We start from the raw sequence: 16393 nt of genomic DNA, 5'->3' as shown, positions 1-16393 counted from the left end.
CACAAAGCCAGTGAACATGCCAAAAAACCCCCAACAGATGATCAATTAGGCAGCACAGATGTCTCCAAGGCACTGATTGAGATAGGAAGAACCTCCAGGTGAACCATATCATATAATCCCCATTTTTCATCTCTAAGTACTTGTACCTCTGCACCTGCTCTGGAGTTCATCATCTGATTTTACAGAAAATACCACCTGCCCTGGGAGCCCCCTTTAACTAGTTAGCTTCACTTCTCATCATGTTTCTAATAACATTTTCTCATGCTAATTCTCAGCAAAACAACACTGCTCCAGAGGAAATAAAAAAGCACAAATGTCTTCTGATATGATTTTTCTCCTTCCCTAGAAGAATTCTAAGAGGCAGCATAGTATAGAAGGTGGAGAGTTAGTTTTGAAGCCAGGAAGTCCTGAGTTCAAATATCCTCCTTATATATATACTGACTGTGTGACCTTAGTCAAATAACCTAACCTCTTGGTGTTCTAAGAAGCCTCTCTATAACTCAAAGATACTTAGCAATCTTGATAAAGAGTGTTTCCTCAACCTCCAGTTTCATAACCAAAGAAATCACTAATCAAATAATTAATCAATGAACACTTATTAGCTAGGTGCTAGGGATACAAGCACAAATAATTATATATTCCTTTCTTGAAAAGAGCTTATGTTCTAATGGAGATGACAAACATATGAGGTGAAAAACATATATATATATATGTATATATATGGCAGTTTGGATATATATGCATATACATATATCTATATCTATATGAATATATGGTTGTTTGGAGGGAGGGTACTAACCACTAATAGGAATCTGGGAAAATCACTTAACACTACCTGTCACTTTTCTTAATGTAAAATAAAGATAATATTAGGACCTAACTCTCAGGGTTATGATGAGAAAAGGAGGTATTACTATTATTAATGAGAAAATTGAGGCCCTTGAGAAGTTGAAGTGATCAGTTCAAGGTCATATAAGGAAGAAAGTATCAGATGTAAGGACTGGTCTACAGATCTTGCTCCAGTACCAGTGTTTGTTTTGCTTTTGTTTTTAACATTGTACCAGACTAGGTCCTCCCAGCTTGCCTGCCCTGAGGAGATAGTTTCCATATGCTGTGCTTGGATGATTTGGAAACTGCAGGTATTTCTATCTTAAACTCTGTGCTAATCCAGAAAACATAAATTGCTGTTGAAGCTACCACCAGCCCAGGAGCTGGATTTTTTGTTGTTGGGTTTTGTTTTGTTTTTGGAAGTGTTCATAAACTGTCAAGGAAATAGACAGAAAAACATTGTTTATAGTCAGCTCTTCTTGTCATTCTATGTCACTAAAATAAAAGGGACTCAGTCTCAGAGAAGGGTGGAACAAAAACTAGGACTCAAACCTTCCAGAGTCCCTACTTTACCCATGATTTCTACTCATCTACACTTATTTCCTGATCTTTGAAGAAGAAAGCCCCTCAAGAAGGGCTCCTCCCTCTTTAATTGATCTGACAGGCTCTTGAGCCTCAGAAAAATCCTCTGGGGATTATGAGAAGGCTAGAGGAGAGTCCCAGACATCTAACACAATGTTGGCAAAATCATACCCTGGATTATTACTTTGCTTCCTCAGCTTTTTGAGAAGGGATCAAGTGGCATATTGGGTATCCAGAAAGAATAACAACAAACTGAATGCTGTGTGTTTAGCATGATCAGACTTGGTCCCAAAGAAGGGATGAGAAAATGTAAGGTAGTTGTGGGGCACAGTAGACAGAGTGCCAGTCCTGATCAGGAAGACAAATCCTGCCGCAGACAATCACTAGCTGTGTGACCCTGGGCAAATAATTTAAGTATGATTAAAAGAAGAAAAAAAAAAAGGTAATTCCTCCCTTCTTGGAAAATGAACCTTTACATTTACTGTCAGGCCTGGGCAGTGGTTTGGTTAGTTTTGTTGAACTATTTGCTGTCCCCCCCCCACTCATTTTGATTTTTGCTGAAAGGGTGTGGCTCAATAGGGAGGAAAGGGGAGAGAAAAAATGAGAAATATTAAAAAAAAAGGTTTCATTAAGCATTCAAATAAAAAAAGTGAGTAATATTGTTCTGAAGAAATGATGAACAAGTAGATTTCAGAAAAACTTGGAAAGACTTCCAAGAACTGATGATGAGTGAGGTGAGCAGAACCAGGAGAACATTGTATACAGTAATAGCAACATTGCATGATGATCAGCTAGGATAGACTTAGCGATCAAAGGCAATTCTCAAAGACTTGTGATGGAAAATACCATCCACCTTCAGAAAAAGAACTACGCAGAACAAATCATACTATTTTCACTTAAATTTTTTATATTTTGGGTTTTTTCCTTTTGTTCTGATTCTTTTTTCACAATATGACCAATATGGAGATATTTATAACATGATTGTATATGTGTAACTTATATCAGATGTTTGCTATCTCAGAAAGGGGAGGGGAAGGGAGGGGAAAAATTTGAAACTCAAATCTAAAAGAATGAATGTTGAAAACTATCTTTATATATAATTGGAAAAAATACTATTAAGACAAAAAAAGAAAAAAGTGAGTAGCAAATCTCAGGACAAATTTCTTCCTCAAATTCTTAGTTCCTGCTATGATAAAAAGAATGAAGGGTATTCATTGTCTCTAAAGAGAACTTCAGAGCTCAGTTTGTGCTACTGGTGAAAAATCCTCCTTCTCTGTTGCATCATCAACAGTCCACTCCTATGAGGTATTTTTGCTACCACTCCTGCTGTGCAGGCTGATTGCACTGACTACAAGGGCCAACAACACAGAGCTAAGAAATTCTACCACCTTCCACAAAGCTAGGTTCTTGGGAAATGACTTTCTCTCCTTTTTGCAGGATTTGGTATTTGTTATGGTCTGGTTATTTGGATTGCTAGCACCCTTTGTGAGGCCCACAGGCTTGAAGTCACCAGAGAACCACACCTGAGCTGATCTTGAGCCTCTATTCATTATGCTTCCCAACTCTGATCAATGATGATGAAAATGTTCAGCATTGACTGTGTGTGTGTGTCTGTGTTTCTGTGTGTGTCTGTGTTTCTGTGTATGTGATTGTGTGTCTGTGTGTATTAGCTCAGAGCTCCTTAGCTTAGAATATATGAATGGCACAGTGGAAAAAGCATTGGATTTTGCATAAGAGGACTTGGCTTTGTAGGATCATAGAATTGGCAGTAGGAAGAATCTTCTACTCTAACTCCATCTTCATTTGATAGTTGATCAGAGACGTTCAGGAAATTACTTTTGGTTACACAGGTAGAATTTGGCAAAACCAGCATTGGACCCATGTCTTTTGCCCTAGGTTCATTATACCATATTGCCTAACTATCCAGCTATTGCGCAGTCTTGGGTAGGTCCCTTAACCTAGGCAACTAAGAGGCAGGAGATCTAACAGCTGGGCCAGGCATCAGGAAGACCTGAATTCAAATTTACTCTGACACATACTAGCTGTAAGACTCTAGGCAGGTCACCTCACCACTATCTTCCCCAGTTTCCTCGACTGCAAAGTAATGATAAAAATTGAACCTTCCTCTAAAGAATGGTAAGAAATGAATAAGATATTTGTAAAGTGCTTGTATAGAAAATGTTTAATAAGCACTGATTCTTTCTTCCCTTCCTTTTCTGGGCCTCAGCTTCCTCTTCTGTAAAATGATGATCTTTAAGGTAGTTTTGAGTTCTATATTTAAGATTCATTGTACCATCAGTTGGCCATTAGGCCATCTTTCTATTTTCAGGTTGTACCCAAGGTCCTCTCCCTGGCCACAGAGCCCAGTGCCATTCCAATCAGCCTGACAACCTAACAAGCTAGAGAATCCACACCAGGCCCTGTTATGACACATTGTTGAGAATGACACTATCTATAGTTGCAGGATTTATGAAAGCCTCTTGGCATCTTAGGGGAAAGACCTTCTGTTCTCTACCTGTCTCCTCCCCAGATTCTTAACAATCTTTTCCCTGTCCTTGCTCCTCGGCATGGGTCTCGTGCCCTGCCTGCCTGCTATCTCTGCTTGGCACTGCCCTCCCATCGCTGTTCCCTTCCCTGCTGCCGGGCCCTGTCAGTAACCACTCTGTCCATCTGCTCTCTGCCTGGCAGGGTCTGGTTGGCTGCTCCGCTTGTCTTCCTGATGCCTGGCACTCCACAGCTACTGATTCTTGATCTACCTGCTGGCATCCAGCTGTTCCCCAGTTGCTGCCCAGCTTTGTGTGCTTGGAATTGGCATTTCATCTACCCAGAGAGAAAATTCCCAGGGTTGGAGTCACCTTTCAAGAGTCAGCAGGTTGGAAGTGCCCTCGCTGCCGGGGCATTTCCTTTATGATGGGACCAAAAGACTTGAGTCACAGACATCATAGCTGGGGACGTGCCTGTCTTGATTCAAGGGGGAGAGATCTGTTTTTGAGCTTCCTTTCTCACCTGCTAGTTTGGCACTCCTAGAATCAGAGCAGTATTAACTTAAAACTGGAAGGGAGATGATTAGAAGCCAGTTATTAGCTATTGGGCAAGTCATTTGATTTCTCTCACCTCAGTTTCCTCATCTGTAAAACAAATGAGAGACCTTAGCCTATAGGATTGTGTGAAGATCAAATGAGATACCATGAATATAAAGTGCTTTGCAAATTTTAAAATGTTCTAGTAATGTACTAATCCTCCTCCTTCATTTCACAAAGAAGGAAAGTGTGGCACAAGAGACAAAACAAAAGCTTACCCAAAGCTTCATTGGGAATGAGGTTGGAAGGGTTCAGATTGAATTGTATCTTTACAGTTTGATCACTGACACTTATAACTATGTGAATCTGCGCTTCAAAGGATCACCCTCTCCTTTGACTTCCTCTACCCTTGTTTTCTCTCTGGGTCTCTACTCACCAGCCTGACTAATCTTCTCTTCCTTTGCTGGATTATGGGTCAATTCCTGGCCTCTTAGCCTGGATGGTTCCCAGGACCTCTTCTCTATTTATTCTCTTTCCTTCAGTGAATTTATTCCTGCATGTTCTAGCATTTTCAGTATGGGGATGATTGATAGGTCTTTTCTCCTCAGCTCTAGGACTACAATGCCTGCTAAACTTATCTCCTCAGTGATATCTTGTAGGTATCTCAAACTCAGTAAATCTAAAATTCTATCAACATAGATCAAGCATCTTTTCTGCATTGTATGGCCTTAAATAATTGTCCAGAGCCCTTAAAAGTTAAGTGACTTGCCCAGGGTCACATAGTTTATATCAATAGTAGAACTTAAGAGTAGGTTTTTCTGGTTCTAAAGAGAACTCTCTGGGGAGAGAGCACTAGCTGGGGAGATCAGGAAATAATGACGATGTCACTTGAGCAGAGCAAAAATAGATAAGGGTTTTAGGATGTGGAGAACCACAGGTTCTAGGTATGGAAGATGGAATTCATAAGGGAGATGGAAGGTCAAGCTCAGGGAAATGCTAGTAATCTAGTTTGACTGTAGCACTGACTTTGGTAAGGAGAGTTGGTTAGGTGGCATAAAGTAGTTAGTGGCTGAAACAGGCCTCAGTCTTCAGGACCTTTTTGTATCCCCAAGCTTAGCACTAGTGTGGTTAAGCTTATTGTCTGACTGATTGATTTCCCAAGACTTTTCCCAGGATCAGAGTATGAGAGGAGGGAGAAGGCAAATATCCTACCAGGGCATAACTTTCAAGGGAAAAAAATCTCACCTTCCAAGTTTATAGATCTCCTATGATGAGTTCATCTTGAGTTCAAATCTGGCCTCAGATACTAGCTGTGTGACCCTGGGCAAGTCACTTATTGTTTGCTTCAGTTTCCTCATCTGTAAAATGAGTTGAAGGAAATGACAAACATCTCCAGTATCTCTGCTAAGAAAATTCCAAATGGGATCACAAAGGGTCAGATATGACTGAAATGACTGAATAACAATGTTATTAGAGGAAATTCCCTAAGCTTCAAGTTCCCTATACCCCTGAAATCACAGATCCACTTCCCATTTCTATCCAAGAAGCATTGGTGTATTGAATTTAGGGTGACAGATTTTGCTCTGGAAGAAATGTTCCCCCCTCATTTTATATATGAGGAAACTGAAAGAGGTGAAGTTACTAATCCAAGGTCACACAACTAGTAAGCGGCAGAGCTTAGATATGAAGACAGGTCCTTGGACTCTAAATCCATAATTCTTTCCATAGTATCATGCCTTCCCCTCCCCTAAGATACAATTTCCCTGATAACAGGGATGGTTTCATTTTTAACTTTATATTTCTCCCAGCTTATCCAAGAGCCTGGCTCAAGTTAAGTGCTTAATAAGTATTTGTTGATTTGAACTGATTCATTCCTTCCAGCCCCCTCATTTTATGAGGAAATTGAGACTCAGGGAGGGTGACAATTTAATGTCACAAAATGAATTATTGGCATGGTAGGAATAGAATTCAAGTTTCCTTCCTTTTCCCTAAGGCTGCCTCTTCTGGATTGGTGATGTCACTTTTGGTCCTCTTTGAGTACGAAAGAATCTTCCAAAGAAATTGGAAAGGACCTGTCGATCTGGAGGAATCCATACAGACCCTGGTTCCATGCTAGTATGACATCCTGCTACCATGGAAATATTAACAGATGGAAATAAGGATTTCTAATGAGTCTGGCTCATCATGACCATAGAGCTCCACAGACTTGGCCCAATGTTCATAAATTTCTTCCATCTTGGAAAAATGATCATCTGGACTCACTAGCCTTGCTGGAGAAGGTCACCTTTGCCAAAATGGCTTCTTTTGCCTAATTCTGGCTGAAGCAGGCCTCAGTCTTCAGGACTTTTCGTATCCCCCAAGCTTAGCACTAGTGTGGTTAAGCTTATTGTCTGATTGATTTCCCAAGACTTTTCCCAGGATCAGAGTATGAGAGGAGGGACAAAGTGAATATCCTACCAGGGCATAACTTTCAAGGGAAAAAAATCTCACCTTCCAAGTCTATAGAGCTCCTATGATGATCTCAAAGAGGGTTGGACTTGAATTCAAGACACCTAGCTAGGATAGAAGCCTGGCTCTGCTACCTTATGGTCATAGGATCTTGAATGAATCTGGCATTAGAAGGCAACAAGTACAGTTCCCTCATTTCACAGATGAAGATATAACTCCAGAGAATGACTTGTGTAGAGTCACCAAGCTAATATATGAGATGAATTAGAATCCAGGTTTTTAGCTATTTCAAGCACAGGTCTGTCCATACTTGTTCCCTTTCCCCACCAACTTAATAAATCCCACTTGATCCTGATTACTCATGAAATTAAGTGAGAACTTCTTTGTTTGGCATTCTAAGCCTTCATAAACTGACCCCAACTTAAATTAATACACATCACAGAGATCTGTTCAAATTGACTATCTTACTGTTCTTTACATATGAAATTCCATCTTTGTTTTTATGTCTTCCACCAGGCCCTACCATAGATAGAAATGAACTCCTTCCCCAACTTCACCTTTAAAACCCCTACTTTCCATCAAAGTTCCTCATAAAGGTTACATCCTAAATGAGGCTTTCCTTAGCTGCTAGTGATCCCCCCAAATTATCTCATTATTTATTTGGCAGATTCTTTTATGTATCCTTCCATATCATTTCCCCTAATGTAAGCTCTTTCACTTCAGAGACCAGTCCAGAAGAGACTGTAGTTGTATCACCCTTTCCTGGTACTTAATAAATATTTGGTGATTAATTGACTAATCAATAGCTAAACATTTTTAAGCACCTATTTCAGATTATAAGCAAGTTACTTTGCTGCTCAGATCTTCAATTTCCTCATTTGTAAAACTGGAGCGAACTTATCCTATTTGCTTGTCACATGGAAAGTACTTTGAAAAATAGAGAGTTCTATGAATGAATGAATGAAAAGCAATAATTAAATGCTTGCTTTGTGCTCAGCCTCAGAAAGTAAAGAGAAAAGCAAGATGGTTCCTGTTCTCTGGGAGCTTATATTTGGGAAATATACCCTGCCTATACCATCATAAGTATTAGAACCCCGATTTTGGGTCCTATTCCCCAGGTTCCCAGGCTAAGATTAAGAGCTGACTTACCTAGCTAGTTTCCCTGGCCCTTAGTGGCAAGATGCGGGGGCCCTAAGCAAAAACACTGTACCCAGGTATTTTAGACCCAGGACAGATAATGAGGATGACTGCATTGCTGTAGCCTGGTTCCTCTGATGAGCTCCAAGCACTTTGTAAACATGAGCTCATTGGTGCTTACCAAACCCCTGGGAGAAGTGGGGGTCATTAACACAACATCAGAGACAAAGCCAGAGGCACAAATGAGGATGAGATTTGCTCAAATTCTCACTGCAGTGTGGACTAGAACCCAGGTATCCAGTCCAGCACAGTGCAATATTAACTAGGTCAAGCTGCCTCCTTAGCATATCCCAGCAGGCTCAGGATTGAAGGAGAAGCATTTTTCTCCAGAGAGGGACAGATGGGGACCTATCAGGGAGGGGGAAAATGCTTTACCTGTCCCAAAGGGGAGCATCTGTATAAAGGGACCAGGTACCGCCTGCTTTGGCATAGCAGGAAAGCTAGCCCATGCCTTCCCTTGAATTCCCTGGCTCCTGCCTGGTTTCCAAGATGCTACAAAAGTCCCTTAAACCATAGAATATTAGCATCAGAAGAGATTTTCAGGGTTATATAGTGTCCTGTTTGTAGCCCTTATGTTTTACAAGGGAGGAAACTGAGGTCAAAAGAGATTAAATGACTTGCCCAGGGTCACACAGCCAACTCAGGGAAGAATCAGAATAGAAGGCAGCCTCCTATTCTACTCCAGGTTCTTTGCATTATCTTGCCTTTTGTATTTCTAGTTCAGGTCTTATCATGGCTTTGTACTTAGTAAGTGCAATAATTACTCAATCATGCATTTATTAAGTTCTGATTATGGACTTGGCATTCTAGATATTGCAGCATAAATAAAATAGTCTCTGAACTAAAGAGAGCCTACATCCTATAGGGAAGACAACATGGATATATAATAAATATAATAAAAAATTTAATAAATGCTTTTTTCAGCATACCTCGATCAATGGACCGATATCTGATGTCTTTCAGTTCCCAAACACTTGAACACTTGGGAGAACACCCGCCTTCCCTCAAACCCTACCATTCACCCTTCAGTTGGGGGCTGGAAACAAATCCCCATCTCGCTTCAGGAACCCAGTCACAGGCATGAGAATTGGGACTGTAGCCTTTCAAGGGTTAAGAGGGCTCTGTCAGATCTTGTCCTTTCAAGTTTAGGACTGAGAGACCAATTCTAATTGGCCAAGGTTCAAACTTCAACTTGAAAAGGGAGTGGCAGGGAGCCAGGTGAAGATAATAGCTGAGTCCAAACTCCTGAGTCCAGCATTCTTCTCAGATCTCACTCTAACCTCTCCAGGAGGGTTTTTCCTCCTAGCCTGCATGTGGGAGAGGCTGGACTGCCCCTAGGTCCAGGGTGCCCCCTTCCTGGAGGGAAGCTTACCTGGGACATTGGCAGATCAGCTTCTCTTGGGTTTTTTTTCTTTCTCAGCAACTGGGGCCTTTACAGCTCTGACTACAGGCTGCAGCTTGTCTCCAACCCAGGAAACAGCCCTCCCTTCAGGCAAAAGAAAAGGGAAAAAAAAAAAAAAAGAATCTCAATCCTTTCCTCCTCAGCTTCTTTCTAAAGCTCCTGGTTTGCTGTCATCCTGTCTCCATATGCAGACATCCTCCCTCCAGCTGCTTACTCACCGGCACTAGTTTGCTGCCAGCTGCTGTGGAGGAGGGCAGGAAGGGGGCTGGTGCCCCCTCTCCCTGGTACATGCCAGGGAGGTAAGTACCTTAGGGGCTAAATATTCTGACAGCAGGTGGAGGTCAGAAATTTGTTAGATCTAATAAAGTTCTGAGCTCTCATTCTCAGGTGAGAATGATGCCTCACTAGCTTGGGGAAATAGGAAGTGAGAGATGTTTCTCGGGACCCTCTTTATTGCATGATTCTAGTGTGGCTAGTGTAAAGGATCAGATTAGGGACTGACAGACACTCAGGGACTCAAGATTCCAGGAATGAAAACTGTTGGGGGGGGGGGGGTTTCCAGGTGCCCCAGACTAAACATGTCCAGTGAAAGTACCTAATGTGAGAAACATTCCATGGGGCCTCCCAAATTAATGGTCCCAGTTGGAAAAATGTTGTCTGGTGTCACTATAAACTTGAGAACAGTTCAATGCCCCATTAAACCTAGAATGAGGTTGGGCACTGGGAAGGCAGGTGGTTTTGGGTTTTTCTTTAAAATACTGACCAAGTCTAATGCCACACAATGAAAAGAATACTGGCTTTGATGTGAGGATATTATTGTTCAGTCATAACTTTTTTTTTTTTTTTTAGATTTTGGCAAGGCAAATGGGGCTAAGTGGCTTGCCCAAGGCCACACAGCTATAGTCATAACTTTTCTTGACCCCATGTGGAGTTACCTTGGCAAAGATGCTAGAGTTATTTGTCATTTCTTTCTCTAGTTCATTTTATAGATGAGGAAACTGAGGCAAACAGACTTAAGTGAATTGCCCAAGTTCATACATTTGAACTTGGGTCTTCCTGAATCCAGACTTGATGCTCTATCCATGGGCCACTTAGCTGCCCTGGAGTGATCTGGTCCCAGTTCAAATTCTGCTTACTTGTGCAGTTTTAGCCCAGTTTCCAGCTTCCATGGATCTCAGTTTCCTTTTCAGTATAATGGGGAGGTTGGTCTGGATGATCATCAAAGTCCCCTCAGAGAGACAGGATGGAGTAGTGGATAGGGTACTGGTGTTAATATTCAGACAGAACTGGGTTCAAATTCCATCTCAGACACTTAATAACTCAGGTAAGTCATTTAACTTTTGACACCTCATTTGTAAAATGGGGAGGTCCAACTCCAAATTTAACTCTGTCACCTCATTATCCTTCCAACTTTAAATCAATCACCCTGTAATTCTTAATAAAAGTCATCTACCCAGCAGCCATACCAGTCCCTTACCTCAGCTTCCTGTATTAGTCCCAGAGACCTTTGATACCCCAGTGTTTATTGGAGTAGAGTCTTCAGGGAGGACCCCATTATTTCACCACTACCCTCAGTAATTCCACACACCCGCCTAGATCAGGCCAAGACAATTTAACTCCTAGACAAATGTTTTTCATAATATTAGTTGGCATTTAAAGTTTTGTAAATATATATATATGTATATATATATACATATATATATATATATATATATATATATAGAGAGAGAGAGAGAGAGAGAGAGAGAGAGAGAGAGAGAGAGAGAGAGAGAGAGAAGGCTCTCTCTCTCTTTCCTATGTGTGTCTATCCACACCCCACTCCCCACCCCCACCCCCAGCATCCAGAAATGAGTTCTCTTGTCTGGCAGCCTGATTGCTGTCAGGGTATATGGATATCCCCTCCCAACAAACCCCTGAGGCATCATCTGTCCATTTTACAGCTAAAGACACTGGAGCTTAGGGCAGTTGACTTGTCCATGGTCATACAGCAGGTATGCAACTGAAGCAGTTTTCAAACCTGAGGCTTCCTGCCTCTAAGCCCAGCACCCTACTCCGATAGGTGGATCCCCCCCACTGCCTCTCCCCGGAGGATCTGGTGCCTAGAAGAATCAGTCCATCCGAAAAGGCGATGAAGCCTCCAGAGCTGCCGGCCAGATCGGGGGGCGATGGCTCTTCTTTCCCCAGGATCAGAATTGATGAAGTCCCCACACCCCGCCCCCTCCCCTTCTCCCGGCAGCTCCCCAAGGGACAGAAAGAGAAAGTCAGCCTACCTGCCATTGGCTTGGCTGGTTCGCTTCCGACCAGAGACACCCCGGGGCCACACAGCACGTCCCCAGGAGAACCCACTGGTCATTCCATCCTCCTGGTACCCAAGGTGGGGAGGAGGGCGGGAGGAAGGGGAGAACTGATACAATCGCTCCAAGTTTCCCAAGCGGAAAAAAAATCAAATCCAACGAAGAATCAAAGAGGGAGGCACATAGGCTGGGCGTGAGTCAGTCCCCGTTCTCCTGCTTAGTCACCTGGATGCACGTTAGAGATGGGGAGAGAACGCCCTACCCCCCCCCCCCCCAGCCTCCCTCCTTCTCCTTCCCGCTTTGGACTTAAAAAAGGGGGATCAGCACAAGAGGCAGGGCTTCACAAAGCCCGGCTCTCAGACCCCCAAGGCTCTCCAACGGTGACGGCAGCCGCCCACCGGGGGCCCCATCACCGCTCTCCCCATGCTTCCCCAGAACCTCCTGGCACCCTTGGCGCTCTCAATTAAATCATCGAGCTCGGTTTGGGGGCACCGAGTCTCTCCCACGTTGCTTGGCAATTACGATATCGTCGGGAGTTGCCATGGGGAGAAGGGTGATGTCATTGACACAAAAAACCCACTGAATTTACAAATATGCGGGGCCGAAGCTATTTATAAAAAAAAAAACCCGTGTGTTTCATTAATTTATTTTTTATACCCCCCTCCCCTTCTTTGTGAAGGGAGGGAAGGGAGGGCGGACTTGGCCAGAGACTCCACACCCTCCTTCCCCACCCCCACCCTCAGTCTCCAGAAATGGGTGCTCCTGCATCCCACCCCGGGCTCTTTGGAGCTGCCCAGTTTAGACTTCGCAGGTTGCAATCCACAGAGCTTGGTTTGAACTCCTCACACTGGTTTATTATGGGTTTTCCCCAAGAAATGGCAAGAGGTGGAGCTCCAGGTAAACTGGGAATCAGGTAATCTGACTCCTCTATCGAGGATGAGAAGCTGGTCACTCCACCCCTCTGTGTCTGAATTCATAGATTGGGATATGTTTGTATTAAGTTCCCTGAGATCCTTAACTGGAAAGCGAGAAACTCCAGCCCTCAGTTTCCTCATCTGTAAAATACTGAAAAAATATTTCTTCATCATTAAAAAAAGGAGATAATACCTAAGATCCCTGCTAACTCTATGATCCTGAATGTACATAGTTTGTATTTTAGAAGTTTAGATTAGAACCCAACCTCTTCATCATAGATTGTCAGGAGGAAGTTCAGAAACCATTCAGTCCCACTCCATCATGTTATAGATGAGAAAACTGAGGCCAGAGGAGATAAAGTGACTTGCCCAAAGTCACAGGAGTAAAGATCATTAGAGGCAGAATATGAACCTAGATTCTCCCATTCTAGAGTCAGTGTTCATTCCATTATGCTACACTGCCTTCTATTTTTTATTTTATTTTATTTATTTTAGGTTTTTGCAAGACAAATGGGGTTAAGTGGCTGGCCCAAGGCCACACAACTAGGTAATTATTAAGTGTCTGAGGTCAGATTTGAACAGGTACTCCTGACTCCAAGGCCAGTGCTCTATCCACTGGGTCACCTAGCCGCCCCCTACACTGCCTTCTAATCCCACCTTCTTTCCCTCAACAACATTCTATTCTCTAACTCTAGGATATTCCAAGATTCTGTCTGGTCCTTGCTCTCTCCCTCTCTCTCTCTCTCAAAATAAAACACCAAACCAATGGAATTACAAAGGAAAGAACACTAGTTTTGGAGTCATGGGACCTGAATTCAAACTCACCTCTGGCACCTATTTGTTTCCTCAGCTGTAAAAAGAAGGAGTTGGACTAGATAGGAATTGAAATGTCTTCTAACTTTAGATCCACAAGCCTATGAAAATTACCTTATCATCTTCTCCCTCCACCCAGCCCTAACTCCTTAAAATTCTCCTTCAGATTTCCTAGTTCTGTGGAGGGTATACCATTCAATCCAGAATTTTAACCTCAGTGAGTATCCTTTATTTTTCCTTCTTCTTCACCCTTATATCCAATCAGTTATTAACTTTGGTGGATTCTGCCTCTACATTTCCCATGCCACATGGCCCCTACCCTAGAGTTCAGACTCATTTAAGCTTCTTGACTAACTTTTCAACTAGTCTCTCTACTCTTCTACCTTTTCCAAGCTATCTTCAACACAATGGCCAAAATCATTTTCGTAAAGTTCAGGTCTGTCTGTATAATTCCGCCGCTGAGAAGCCTTCAGTAACTCCCCGTTATTTCTAGGATAAATTGTAGACTCCTCAATATGGCATTTAAATCTAGTGTCACTTTACTTTCCCCAGTGTTCCCCTTCAAACATTCTTCATGCCACCCAAGCTTTATCAATAACTACAATCCAGGGGTGGCTAGGTGGCACAGTGGATAAAGCAACAGCCCTGGAGTCAGGAGTACCTGGGTTCAAATCCCGTCTCAGACACTTAATAATTACCTAGCTGTGTGGCCTTGGGCAAGTCACTTAACCCCATTTGCCTTGCAAAAACCTAAAAATAAAAAAAGAAAGAAAGGTTGAAATTTCCCTATTTCATTAAATGTCAATCTTTTAAAAAAAATAACTACATTCCATCTTTCAATTCCAAACATTTGCTCAGGAGTTCAGCCTTCCACCTCTCAGAATCCTTATCTTTCTTTGAAGACTTGAGTCACATGAAGCCTTCCTGGATCTCTATGTTGCTAATTGTGCTTTTCTCAAACTTCTCAAATTATCTTACACTTCTTCTGGATGTGTAGAATTCAAGCAGAATATCAATGGAATGAATACAAACTCCATGAGATGAGGGGCTGTCTGATTTTTATCTCTGTTTCTGAGCATAGTGCTTTGAACAAAATAGGTGCTTCATTAATATGTTCCTTTCTGAGCGCTTCAAGAATTTCCTTTATGTTGGTAAATTTATACCCCCCTGCCTCCAACTCTTATCCAAGATGCAGTAACTCTACATTTTCTGTCTGGTGGACTTTTCCATTTGGATGTTTAGTCAACTAAGACAGTATATTTAAAACAAAACTCATCTTCCCCACAAAGCTAGTTCCCTTTTCCAACCTCCTCATTTCCATTATTGGCCCTTTTATTCTTCTAGTTTTCCAGGCTTGAAGGCTCAGAGCTATCTTTGACTCCTTTTCATTTACTTCTATTTCCAAGCAATCAACAATTTTGGATGATTTTTCCTTCAAAATGTCTTGAATTTATCCTTTTCCATTCCTATTGCCACTGTTCCTATTACACATTATGACCTATCATGACTGCCTCTAGCAGTCACCATAGGCATGCCTCCCCCAATCTCAAATACTTATTCCTAGGAGGAATCTCCCTAAAATATTATTCTTATGATTTTATTCCCTCACTTAAGGTCCCACAATATTTCCCTATTGCCTAATGCATTGAATTAAAATCCTTCTATCTAGTTTTAAAGATCCCCTATAACATAAGAGGGTTCTCCTTTTCCATTTTTCTCACTGACCCACCCTTTCTTTTACAACCTCATTCTGATACTCACAAAGTTTGGTTTCTAGGTCATCTCTCTTTCTGATTCTGTCTTCTCCATTCATCCAATTCCCATATCTATTGCCTCCTACTCCCCTCCTACCTTAACTCCTGGAATTGGGAGGAGATGAGAAGTCAAAGGCTGAGCTCTCGAGGGAACAGGTTTCTACCTCTTTGGGGTAAAACTACCCTTCTTTGGCCTGTCAATAACATTGAAAAATATATATGTATATATATATATATATATATATATATATATATATATATATATATACACACACACACATGTGTGCATGTATTTCATTAGTTGTTCCATAGAGGAGGATTTAATATTTCTTTCATTTCTAAGGCATTAATGGTAGGGATAGGGAGGATGTTGCTAAACTGATAAACTGGTCAACTAACTGAGTCCAATTCTGCCCTTCTCTGTAGAGACAAAATATTTTCTTCATGATGGAAGCAGGGGCTAAAGGGAAGGAAGTAGACATTTTGGTTGAATGTAAAACCTCTTCAGCCATACCCTATGAAATGAGTTCAAATCTTCATAAATAAACAACAAACCTTTATTAATTACTTACTACATGACAGACACTGTTCCAGACCTTGAGGATGAAAATGTAATAAAGGAAATTGTCCCTACTTTTAAGAAGCTCACATGTAGAGCTTCTTACATCTTGCATCTTGCATGTAGCAAGATATACTTGATATACAGAAGCTATAATGAAAGGAACAAGGACATATGTAAATATATGGTGAATAAATATAAAGAAAATAAACATAAAGTATTAGATAGATCCCCAAAGTATTTATGTAAATATTATTAAGCTTTTTGCTCTGATTCATTGATTCAATAATGGTAATATAACTAGAATTTATATAACACTTTAAAGCTTGCAAAACATTTTACAGATATAATCTCTATGATACTATGTGTTACCTTTGGAATCTTAGATGAATAAATTCACTACTAATCAATGTGAAATCAGGGGTCTTGTGTTTAATTACTTGTTTGGCCACTAAATAGCAATATGAACAAAGCCAAGAATCCAACCCAAGTCCTAAAACTGAAAAATCTATGGGCATAGAAATATTTTCTTTCTCTTAAAAAACAAATGCTTATGGAGATCTTTTTGTTTTACATTCCACA

The 16393-nt window shown here is 41.5% G+C and overlaps 1 protein-coding gene across 1 annotated transcript in view; it reads right to left on the bottom strand.

Moving 5' to 3' along the window:
* The window catches only part of PAK6 (p21 (RAC1) activated kinase 6), an 89413-nt gene extending 77440 nt beyond the window's left edge, over positions 1-11973 (bottom strand). The window contains exon 1 of the mRNA XM_074235096.1: positions 11748-11973. The gene's annotated coding sequence lies outside the window, so the exon portion shown is untranslated. The remainder of the gene's footprint in view (positions 1-11747) is intronic.
* Between the last annotated feature and the right edge of the window lie 4420 nt (positions 11974-16393).

Source organism: Macrotis lagotis, chromosome 4 (genome assembly GCF_037893015.1).
Source record: "Macrotis lagotis isolate mMagLag1 chromosome 4, bilby.v1.9.chrom.fasta, whole genome shotgun sequence".
Taxonomy (NCBI): domain Eukaryota; kingdom Metazoa; phylum Chordata; class Mammalia; order Peramelemorphia; family Peramelidae; genus Macrotis; species Macrotis lagotis.
This window is presented reverse-complemented; position numbering and strand designations above follow the sequence as displayed.